This window comes from Dendropsophus ebraccatus, chromosome 6, assembly GCF_027789765.1.
Source record: "Dendropsophus ebraccatus isolate aDenEbr1 chromosome 6, aDenEbr1.pat, whole genome shotgun sequence".
NCBI lineage: Eukaryota > Metazoa > Chordata > Amphibia > Anura > Hylidae > Dendropsophus > Dendropsophus ebraccatus.
In genome coordinates, this window is record NC_091459.1 from 14,288,105 (window position 1) to 14,300,246 (window position 12,142).

Below are 12,142 nucleotides of genomic sequence, written 5' to 3' on the forward strand. Positions count from 1 at the left end.
TTTAGCTGCCATTTTTATGGTAAAACACAGATGTTAAAGGGGTAGTTTGGCAAAAAATAAAAATAAAAAATCCTTATAAATCAACTGTAATTTTACTTCTATTAAAAAATCTAAAGTCTTCCCATACTTATGAGCTGCTGTATGTCCTGCAGGAAGTGGTGTATTCTCTCCAGTCTGACACAGTGCTCTCTGCTGCCACCTCTGTCCAAGTCAGGAACTGTCCAGAGCAGCAGCAGCAAATCCCCATAGAAAACCTCTCCTGCTCTCCAGATTGGGAAGACGACACCACTTCTTGCAGGACATACAGCAGCTGATAAGTCCTGGAGGACTTTTAAGATTTTTTTAATAGAAGTAAATTACAAATCTTTGGCATCAGTTGATTTGAAAGAGATACATTTTCGCTGAACTACCCCTTTAAATTACAGTCTATAGTGAAATAAACACTACATCCAATGCCACCAAGAGTGACCTAACAAGTGTAGGTTATGTAGGCATGGCGTGTAGGTGACGATACGATGTTTGTGTACAATGATTCCCTCACAGCAGAGATCACAGTCTGCCATTCCTGTGCTGATGTGCGTAAACATCAGTGTTTGTCACCTAACAATCACCACACTTGTCTAACACATTTTTCACATGCCGGGTTAGCTTGCTACGACAACAGCCATTCCTCTTAAAGGGGTAATCCAGCACTAAAAAAACATGGCCACTTTCTTCCAGAGACAGCACTGCTCTTATCTCCAGTTTGAGTGCAGGTTTTGCTAGTCAGTTTCATTGAAGTGAATGGAGCTTAAAGGCATATTCCAAGAAAAATTAACTTGTTTCGTATCCACGTCATCACGACCCCACATTAACTACCCGCTCAGCCAGTCAGTGACTGCAGAGGTGTCCCACTTCAGTCACTGGTTGGCTGAACAGGCATTTCTGGGCTGGGCCATGACATCACAGGACCAGGAGATACAGGAGACTACCGATGACCGTGAGCACCAGGATGGGTAAGTATTAATTATTTATTATGTTCCCACCACTCTCTGCCCTCCCTGTTTTTTATGTTTGGCCGGAGCTCTCCTTTAACTGCAGATGCTTTCGCAAAATCCGAAACAATATAAATTTCATTGCCTATTTTCCCATTGAAGTTAAAGGAGTAGCCGTTCTTGTCATAAAAAGTGTGTTGCATTGAAGCCAATGCAAACAGCGGCAATTGTTTCATACAATGTATTGAAAAGCGGCCGTTGTGCATTGACTTCACTGCAATTTTCAAAGCAACATTGTCCGTTGTTTGACACTCACTACATTGGCCGTTGTTTTTGAGTGCCAAACAACGGTCATTGATTGTACCCTGTGTGAACATAGCCTTAAGCCCTAGACGACCCATGATGTACGGGCACGGCATGGACGCCTGTCACCAGACGACCCACTACACACCCGTATGTAAGCTACTGCAGCGCTATGAAGCGCGCTCCGGAGCAAAGTGCGCTTCATAGCAGGTGGGGGGTGGCTGCAATCAGCAGCCGGGCCCTCACCATTAATGACAGGCTGCACCGATCGCACTATAGCCTGTCATTAACCCCTTAAACGCCACAATCACTTCTTGAAACAGAGAGCCGCGGCAGGGGAGGAGCTCTCCCATAGACGGGCTATGGCACACTGAGACAGGCGGAATTCCAACTGGTTTACTCAGTTTGCACATACCCTAATACCACACACAACCTAATGACAGGTGTGGGCCTTTTTTTTTTTTTTTTTTTTTTAAGCAGATGTTTTGATAATGCAGTGGTAGCTTGGTTTAAGAATAACTTGGATTAAGAGCGTTTTGCAAGAAGAGCTCAGGGTTTCTCAAAGTTGTAACTTAGTTTAAGAGCATTGCTTTGGTTTTAGAGCCCCCTGTACTGGGTGGGAGCGCGAGTGGGGGAGGGGCATGGTCTGCATAGCGGGGTCTACAGCACTGTACTCTGACCCAGGAAGTCTCCCTCACCTTCCAAATCATAGAAGATTTGTCAGCCCTTGTGTTTCCCATCCTCTCTATTCTTGCTATAATCTGCATGCACTCACACACATTGCTGCTATAATGTGTCTGCACTTACACTCAGCTATGCACACTGCTGTATAGAGAAGTTTCTATCTCTGTCCTACTGCACAGCTCTGTGATTCTCACTTCCCGATTGGTCCATGCTGAACACACCCCCTTCCCCATTGCTGTCATGTGACCACACAGACCTCTGACAGCAGCCCTGCTTCTCAGGGGCGGAACTACCGCCGCAGCGGCTGCTACGGGGCCCCTAACATCAGGGGGCCCGTGGCCTCGGCCCCCCGAAGATGACCGCTTGCAACACCCGGTGGCCGAGCGGGCCTCCCGGGTGTTCAGTGTTCTGACTGACAGCGCGAGAAGCCATAGGCTTCCCGCCCTGTCAATCATTCTTGTGACCGCAAGCAAGCATTCTGCTTGCGATCACAAGAGTGTCCCACCCAATGAGCAGCTCTTTGGTGAAGTCCTGGCAGCGTCATCGCTGAGCACTCAGTGTGCGCCGCCGCGGCTGGGACTTCTGGTACTAAGAACACAAACCGGAAGTCCCAGCCGCGGCGGCGCACACTGAGTGCTCAGCGATGACGCTGCCAGGACTTCACCAGAGGGCTGCTCATGGGGCGGAGGCAGAGAGAAGAGGAGACCGGCGACCGACAGGGGAGCGTGGGGTTAGGTGAGTTATGTGTTTGTTTGGTTTTTTAATCAGAGGAGCAACACTGCGGGCTATGTGGGGAAGGGGATGCACAACACTGCGGGCTATGTGGGGAAGGGGATGCACAATACTGGGGGCTATGTGGGGAAGGGGATGCACAATACTGGGGGCTATGTGGGGAAGGGGATGCACAATACTGGGGGCTATGTGGGGAAGGGGATGCACAATACTGGGGGCTATGTGGGGAAGGGGATGCACAATACTGGGGGCTAAGGATGGACAACACTGGGGGCTATATGGGGGATGCACAATACTGGGGGCTATATGGGGGATGCACAATACTGGGGGCTATATGGGGGATGCACAATACTGGGGGCTATATGGGGGATGCACAATACTGGGGGCTATATGGGGGATGCACAATACTGGGGGCTATATGGGGGATGCACAATACTGGGGGCTATATGGGGGATGCACAATACTGGGGGCTATATGGGGGGATGCACAATACTGGGGGCTATATGGGGGATGCACAATACTGGGGGCTATATGGGGGATGCACAATACTGGGGGCTATATGGGGGATGCACAATACTGGGGGCTATATGGGGGGATGCACAATACTGGGGGCTATATGGGGGATGCACAATACTGGGGGCTATATGGGGGATGCACAATACTGGGGGCTATATGGGGGATGCACAATACTGGGGGCTATATGGGGGGGATGCACAATACTGGGGGCTATATGGGGGATGCACAATACTGGGGGCTATATGGGGGATGCACAATACTGGGGGCTATATGGGGGGATGCACAATACTGGGGGCTATATGGGGGATGCACAATACTGGGGGCTATATGGGGGATGCACAATACTGGGGGCTATATGGGGGATGCACAATACTGGGGGCTATATGGGGGATGCACAATACTGGGGGCTATATGGGGGGGATGCACAATACTGGGGGCTATATGGGGGATGCACAATACTGGGGGCTATATGGGGGATGCACAATACTGGGGGCTATATGGGGGGATGCACAATACTGGGGGCTATATGGGGGATGCACAATACTGGGGGCTATATGGGGGATGCACAATACTGGGGGCTATATGGGGGGATGCACAATACTGGGGGCTATATGGGGGATGGGAATGCACAACACTGGGGGCTACCTATATGGGGGATGGACAACACTGGGGGCTACCTATATGCGGGACGGGGATGGACAACACTGGGGGCTACCTATATGCGGGACCGGGATGGACAACACTGGGGGCTACCTATATGCGGGACGGGGATGGACAACACTGGGGGCTACCTTTATGGGGAATGTGGGCCATCTAAAAGGGGAACTACACAGAGGGGCCATTTATGAAGGGGACTAGGGGGCATCTATAAGGGGAACTACACTGGGGGGGTTGACACAGAGGGGTCATCTAAGAGGACTACACAGAGGGGACCATATACTGTAGGGCAGGGATAGGGAACCTTGGCTCTCCAGCTATTGCAAAACTACAGCTTTATTTTTGACTGTCCATACATGATGGGAGTTGTAGTTTTGCAGAAGCTGGAGAGCAGAGATTCCCTACCTCTGATATAGGTGATGCACAGACGGTGTCATCTACTATAAATGGATTACACAGAGCGGGATCTCTACTATAGTAGATGCACATGGGGCCATCTATATGGAGGACTGAACAAGGGGCAATCTATAAGCTGTCTACACAGAGCCTAATTTGTCTGTCTGGCAGATTCTGTGGATTCGTGGCTCGGAGTTCTTATAATGGCCCAGGACAGATGGAGAAGAAAATGAAAAGGAAACAACTCTAATGAGAGAAGGCGTCCCCTGTGAGTCACTTAATATAACTGCAGTGTAATTTATATGGTGTATAGAACCTGTGTAGAGCTGGGTGTGTTGATGGCATAGTGGTTGGTCGAGGAGGGGGGGGGCCCCAATCAAAAGTTTGCTATGGGGCCCAGCCATTTCTAGTTACGCCCCTGCTGCTTCTCTATTCTATCCTGTTGTGCTACCCTACTGCATTATGTGGGTCTGCAGCCCCATCATGTATCAGGTGATGAATTTCATAATACTGTACCTAATGATTATGAACATTTTTCAGGTGGTGTGAAATCAACTTTTTCACCTCCTATTCCAACAGGAGGAACTTTAGACTTGTTCACAAAAGCGGTCATGCAGGACGTCAGGTCTCTCCTATATCCAAAGCCTCCTGCAAATCTTACAGAAAAAGAACGACGTGCAATGAATTGGCTGAGATCTAGGAGAGATCTGATTATTAAAAGAGCCGACAAGGGCGGTAATATTGTCCTGATGACCCGCGAATATTACATGTCTGAAGCTAATAGACAGTTAAGTGATAGTAGAGTTTACACTAGGCTAAAAGAGGACCCAACAAATAAAATCCAACGTAAACTAACGTCACTACTCGCTTATAATATGGAATTAAATGTCATCTCTGAAAAAAAAGCCAGAAAGCTTAAATATGATTTCCCTATTAAGCCCATATGGCACTTCTTACCTAAAGTACACAAAAATTTAACCCAGCCACCGGGCCGCCCTATAGTGGCAGGGATTGGGTCTGCTCTCGAACCCCTCTCAAAATTTGTTGACTGGGCTTTGAGACCATTATTATCAACTGCTCCTGCCCACATAAAAGACACTAATGAGTTTCTAAAAATTATTCAAGATCAGGACTGGCAAACGGGTGACATATTGTGCTCCATAGACGTGGAGAGTTTGTTTACCAGGATTCCACATGATGCTGGGATCCAAGCTGTCAGGAGTGCTCTCGCTGTTACCGATAAATCTGATATGTACCGAGACTTCATATGTGATGCATTGGCACTTATTCTTCAGAATAATGCATTCATGTTTGATAGTCGCTGGTATATTCAGAACACTGGTACAGCGATGGGCACTCCTGTATCCTGCACTTATGCTAACATCTTCCTAGCCTACTTTGAGAAAATATACATCTATTCCACAAAAAACCCATATGCCAAATACATCAGATCATACCACAGATTTGTGGACGATGTGTTTGTCATATGGGGAGGATCGGATAGACAATTCAGTGAGTTTGTACAATATCTTAATGATTCTAATTCTATGAATATGTATTTCACATATAATATAGGAGGTTTATCCTTGGAATTCTTGGATGTTAAGGTATTGGTGGAGAATGACGTACTTATTACCCACAGCCACCAATGCCTTACTCCACTATCAGAGCTTCCATCCCGACCATGTAAAAAAAGCAGTCCCTTTTAGCCAGTATATGCGCTTAAAAAGAGTAAATAAACAGCATGATACATATATAAAACAAGTTGACGAACTAGATCGGAGACTTAGACAAAGAGGATACCCATGGAGTATTTTGAAGGACACCAGAAAAAGAGCAAACGATTCCAGTGTGAATATAGCCATAAAAAATAGTGAGAGAAGATTTAATTTTTCTTTTAAGCATTCTAGTATGGATACAAAAATAAAAACAGCCATAAACAGACATTGGTATTTGATTGAATCAGACCAGGATTTAAGAGATATTGCCATTAGGAGGCCTCTCCTCTCATACCGTAGGGGTAAAACAATAGCAGATAATCTAACAAGCAGTGTAGTGCAATCTATGTCCCCTAACTGGTTAAAAAGAACTGCCCCAAATGGTAACCACAAATGTGGACATTGCAATTTCTGATGTTATAACATGTGCTCTAAATTTATCCGGATAGGGGGACACGAACACACAATAAAACAATTCATGACATGTAGAAGTACATACATAGTTTATGTGATAATGTGTCCATGTGGCATGTTCTATATAGGAAAGACCATAAGGTGTTTATACGTTAGATTCAGAGAACACCGTAGGTCTATCCGTACAGGAGTAGGAGCTCCGAGGTTAATAGAGCATGTAAACAGCGCCCACAATGGTAATGCGGATGTCTTGCGATTTGCAGGATTGGAGCAAGCGGAGCTACCCAAAAGAGGGGGGAATCGCCAGCGTATATTGCTGCAGAGAGAAGCCCGCTTGATTATCCAGACTGATGCGCTTGGACCATTAGGTCTTAATGACCGCAACGATCTTAGTGTGTTTTTATAATTTGCATTCAGATAATATGTTTTTATATTGTGATTATTTTAATGGTGTTGGGTCACTTTAAAAGGTTGCAATGTTTGGGCAGTACCGCCTTACGTTCTAGACTATATAATGAATACGTAAAAGCGTCATGACGTACCACTGAGCCTGTTGATGCGTATGACCGCGAAACGGCCGTCGCTTTGAGTGGATTGTACCTGTATCTGCCATGTAACCTATTTTGAAGCACATTTGGTTACTTTGTATGCTGTCCAGCGATTAATAAAGACCTTTTATGAATTACAAGTGAGTGCCGCAACATCATCTTCTATTTGCTACATATCGGATCCTACATTGTGGATTGCAGAGCACCGCACTAGGTCGCACGCTGGAGCAGATTGACCATAAGGGTGAGCTATAGCAGTGATTCATTGTTATATGGAATATACATTTGCCTATGGGAGTAGTGCCAAGTGAACTTTTTTCTTTTTCTCCACTTGCAAAATGTATCTACAAACTGCTGCTGTTTTTTCAGGTTTATGCCCTTACTATACATTATACACCACATGCTGATTGCTATACTGTACAGTAACTTATAATATCACATATTCTGCTGTGTCATCTGTTCTACATGTTATTCAGAATATAAAATCATTATTTTTGGGTTGTGGAACCAATTGTCTGCATTTCTATGATTTCTTATGGGAAAATTTGCTTTGATATAAGAGTGGATTTGGATTACAAGCACGGACCCAGAACGAATTCTGCTTGTATGCCAAGGCACCACAGTATATGTATGCCTATGTCCTCTAAGAGGTAGGTGTTCTGCAGCCATATGTGTCAAGTGCTGGAAAGTATGCAGCAGACTCAGGTTTGGGGTCACGGAGAAGTCAGAGAGGAGATCTGAGATCTGAGTAACACGTTCCCTACTGTACATTCTTAGCAGTGACACAGCCAGACATGCAGGCCAGCGGTATTACAGTGTATTTCCACATCAAGCAGAGTGGCAGCACCGCAACACACAGTGCCACCCCCTCCTGCACCGCAACACACAGTGCCACCCCCTCCTGCACCGCAACACACAGTGCCACCCCCTCCTGCACCGCAACACACAGCGCCACCACCTCCTGCACCACAATACACAGCGCCACCACAATACACAGCGCCACCCCCTCCTGCACTACAATACACAGCGCCACCCCCTCCTGCACCGCAACACACAGTGCCACCCCCTCCTGCACCGCAACACACAGTGCCACCCCCTCCTGCACCGCAACACACAGTGCCACCCCCTCCTGCACCGCAACACACAGTGCCACACCCTCCTGCACCGCAACACACAGTGCCACACCCTCCTGCACCGCAACACAGTGCCACCCCCTCCTGCACCGCAACACAGTGCCACCCCCTCCTGCACCACAATACACAGCGCCACCCCCTCCAGCACCAAAATACACAGCGCCACCCCCTCCTGCACCACAATACACAGCGCCACCCCCTCCTGCACCACAATACACAGCGCCACCACTTCCTGCACCACAATACACAGCGCCACCACCTCCTGCACCACAATACACAGCGCCACCACTTCCTGCACCACAATACACAGCGCCACCACTTCCTGCACCACAATACACAGCGCCACCACCTCCTGCACCACAATACACAGCGCCACCACCTCCTGCACCACAATACACAGCGCCACCACCTCCTGCACCACAATACACAGCGCCACCCCCTCCTGCACCACAATACACAGCGCCACCCCCTCCTGCACCACAATACACAGCGCCACCCCCTCCTGCCAAACTGGTCTTCAGCTGATGCAAACTCCCATCTGTCCGGGCATGCTGGGAGTTCCCCATTAACCAACAGCTGCAGGCAGGTAGGGTGTCAGATACCAGCTGCAGGTAGATAAGGTGTCAGATGCCAGCTGCAGGTAGGTAGGGTGTCAGATTCCAGCTGCAGGTAGGTAGGGTGTCAGATGCCAGCTGCAGGTAGGTAGGGTGTCAGATGCCAGCTGCAGGTAGGTAGGGTGTCAGATGCCAGCTGCAGGTAGGTAGGGTGTCAGATGCCAGCTGCATGTAGGTAGGGTGTCAGATGCCAGCTGCAGGCAGGCAGTGTGTCAGTCAGATGCCAGCTGCAGGCAGGTAGGGTGTCAGATGCCAGCTGCAGGTAGGTAGGGTGTCAGATGCCAGCTGCAGGTAGGTAGGGTGTCAGTCAGATTCCAGCTGCAGGTAGGTAGGGTGTCAGATGCCAGCTGCAGGTAGGTAGGGTGTCAGATGCCAGCTGCAGGTAGGTAGGGTGTCAGATGCCAGCTGCATGTAGGTAGGGTGTCAGATGCCAGCTGCAGGCAGGCAGTGTGTCAGTCAAATGCCAGCTGCAGGCAGGTAGGGTGTCAGATGCCAGCTGCAGGTAGGTAGGGTGTCAGATGCCAGCTGCAGGTAGGTAGGGTGTCAGATGCCAGCTGCAGGCAGGCAGTGTGTCAGTCAGATGCCAGCTGCAGGCAGGTAGGGTGTCTGTATGCCAGCTGCAGGTAGGTAGGGTGTCAGTCAGATGCCAGCTGCAGGTAGGGTGTCAGTCAGATGCCAGCTGCAGGTAGGGTGTCAGATGCCAGCTGCAGGCAGGTAGGGTGTCAGTCAGATGCCAGCTGCAGGCAGGTAGGGTGTCAGTCAGATGCCAGCTGCAGGTAGGTAGGGTGTCAGATGCCAGCTGCAGGTAGGGTGTCAGTCAGATGCCAGCTGCAGGTAGGTAGGGTGTCAGATGCCAGCTGCAGGCAGGTAGGGTGTCAGTCAGATGCCAGCTGCAGGCAGGTAGGGTGTCAGATGCCAGCTGCAGGCAGGTAGGGTGTCAGTCAGATGCCAGCTGCAGGCAGGTAGGGTGTCAGTCAGATGCCAGCTGCAGGCAGGTAGGGTGTCAGTCAGATGCCAGCTGCAGGCAGGTAGGGTGTCAGTCAGATGCCAGCTGCAGGTAGGGTGTCAGTCAGATGCCAGCTGCAGGCTGATCACCATTGATGGGACGCGATCCCTATGATCACATAACACAATACTTCGCCTAGTAATCCGCAGCCGCAGCCGCCCCTGGTGTGGACAAGCGCTACAGCCCAGACACGTCACTAAACTCGGCTCCTTCCATCCCAAAAATCCGTGCGGGCTGTGGTGTAAGGAGAGAAGACTCACCATCATCCCGGAGGAAGCCGCCTCAGTCCCCGCACATCCCGCTCCTCTCACCACACACGGACACACAACTTAGTTCTCATTCTTTTCTGCTATTTTCTCAAACTGGGATGTTAGAAGGCGTCCGCCGGCTGGAGCTGACAGCTGATTGGCTGAGCCTCCTGAAGCTCTCCTTCCCTATTGGTGGAGGCGCGCGTCAGTCACCTGCTGGAGTGGGGTCGATGAGGCTCTGTGCCCGCACATCCCTCGTGTACGCGCAGCGGCATTCCTCCCGGGTCACCTGACCGCCCGATGGATTCCCCCCAGCAGCTGTCAGTAGAGGGGGCCTGTGTGGATGGAGCACTGGCATGACTCTGACTGGTGATGGGGAAGGCAATGATCATACTGGTTTGGACTGAGGCTATTGTGATTGGTCAAAGCTATCTAATAAAGAAAAACTTTCTTTTGTTGCCCATAGCAACCAGAGATGAGTATTCAGTTTACCAGAGCAGCTTAAAGGGATTGTCCCCCCCCCAAAAAAAAATATATATATATATTTCAAATGAACAGGTATTATATAGTTATATAGATTTGTAATTTAATTTTATTAAAAAATCTCTAGTCTTCCAGTACTTATCAGCTGCTGTATGTCCTGCATACGTATATCCAGGGTCGGCGGCCTTGTAGGAGGTGCGGTGTCCGTAGGAGGTGCGGTGTCCGTATTGTTCTGCTGGACTAACCATTGTAGCCATGAAAAGGAATTTTTTGGAATTTGTGGAATAGAAAATTACTTATGCCACAGAAACATTTTTCCCATGCTGAACAACTGCATCACCAGCCGAATGGACAGCAGGACAGATCTTGGATTTAAAGCCGCTATCCAAAGGTACAAGTGGTTTGGGGGGGAGGGGACAGATTGTGGGTACAGAGTCGCTTTAAAATCTCAGAAAAACGCCAGCAGCCAGATATTAGCTGCAAGTCAATGGAAGTTTGTGATCGGCCTTACACACATGGGGGGAGATTTATCAAACATGGTGTAAAGTGAATCTGGCTCAGTTGCCCCTAGCAACCAATCAGATTCCACCTTTCATTTTCCAAAGAGTCTGTGTGGGGAATCTGATTAGTTGCTTGGGGCAACTGAGCCAGTTTCACTTTACACCATGTTTGGTAAGGCTGGGTTCACACTGCGTTTTTGCAATCCGTTTTTTTCATCATTTTTTTTTTTTGCAAAAAACGGATGCATTTGTGTGCATCCGTTTTTCCATTGACTTCCATTGTAAAAAAAAAATGATCAAAACGGATCCGTTTTTTTTTGACGGACTCAAAAACGTAGCTGACCCTATTTTGTGTCCTTTAAAAAGAAAATGGATGGCAGAAGGAAAGAAGTTCAGCACACAAAAACGCCTGAACCACAAAAAAGATCATCCACGCATGAAGCCAAAAATGCCAGGGAAAAAAAACAAAAAAACAAATGCATTAAAAAAAAAAAAAAAAAACACCATGCACGGAATTGGCATTTTTTTTTTCTGAAAAAGACCAGACAAAAAGAGTATGCGAGGGCACCAGCAGAAGCCTCTGTTTCCATTTGGACATGGATAGTATTAAGTTTTAGAATCTGCAGATGTTGGAGCAGAACTATTGCCTAGGGCAGGGGTCCTCAACTGGCGGACCGCGGTCCGGGTTCCCCTGCTGCGGCGCTGCTCCCTGCACAGTAAGTATCTATGAGCGCTCGTAACGAGCGCTCATAGATACCGAGCAGCAGCAGCACTGACAGAGAGGAAGCCATTGGCTCCCTCCCTATCAGTCACCTCTCTCTGGCCGCAGCGGTCACAAGAGGTGTCTGGTGTCGGCGCTCAAGTGACGTTCCTGCGCCAGCGGGGAGAGCGGCCTCTAGTGACCGCTGCAGTGCGGCCACAGGAGGAAGAGAAGAGGACGCGCAAGTGTAAAGTGTTTGTTTTTTATGCTATATGGGAGAGGGAGAGCAAAGCATGGGGGCTATATACTGGGGGAGAGCACAGGGGGGCTATATACTGGGGGAGAGCACAGGGGGGCTATATACTGGGGGAGAGCACAGGGGGGCTATATACTGGGGGAGAGCACAGGGGGGCTATATACTGGGGGAGAGCACAGGGGGGCTATATACTGGGGGAGAGCACAGGGGGGCTATATACTGGGGGAGAGCACAGGGGGGCTATATACTGGGGGAGACCG

At 49.0% G+C, this 12,142-nt stretch overlaps 1 protein-coding gene across 2 annotated transcripts in view; it reads right to left on the reverse strand.

Moving 5' to 3' along the window:
* The window catches only part of ARHGEF10 (Rho guanine nucleotide exchange factor 10), a 109,465-nt gene extending 99,382 nt beyond the window's left edge, over positions 1-10,083 (reverse strand). For both annotated transcript variants that reach the window (XM_069974529.1, XM_069974528.1), the window contains exon 1: positions 9,956-10,083. The gene's annotated coding sequence lies outside the window, so the exon portion shown is untranslated. The remainder of the gene's footprint in view (positions 1-9,955) is intronic.
* Between the last annotated feature and the right edge of the window lie 2,059 nt (positions 10,084-12,142).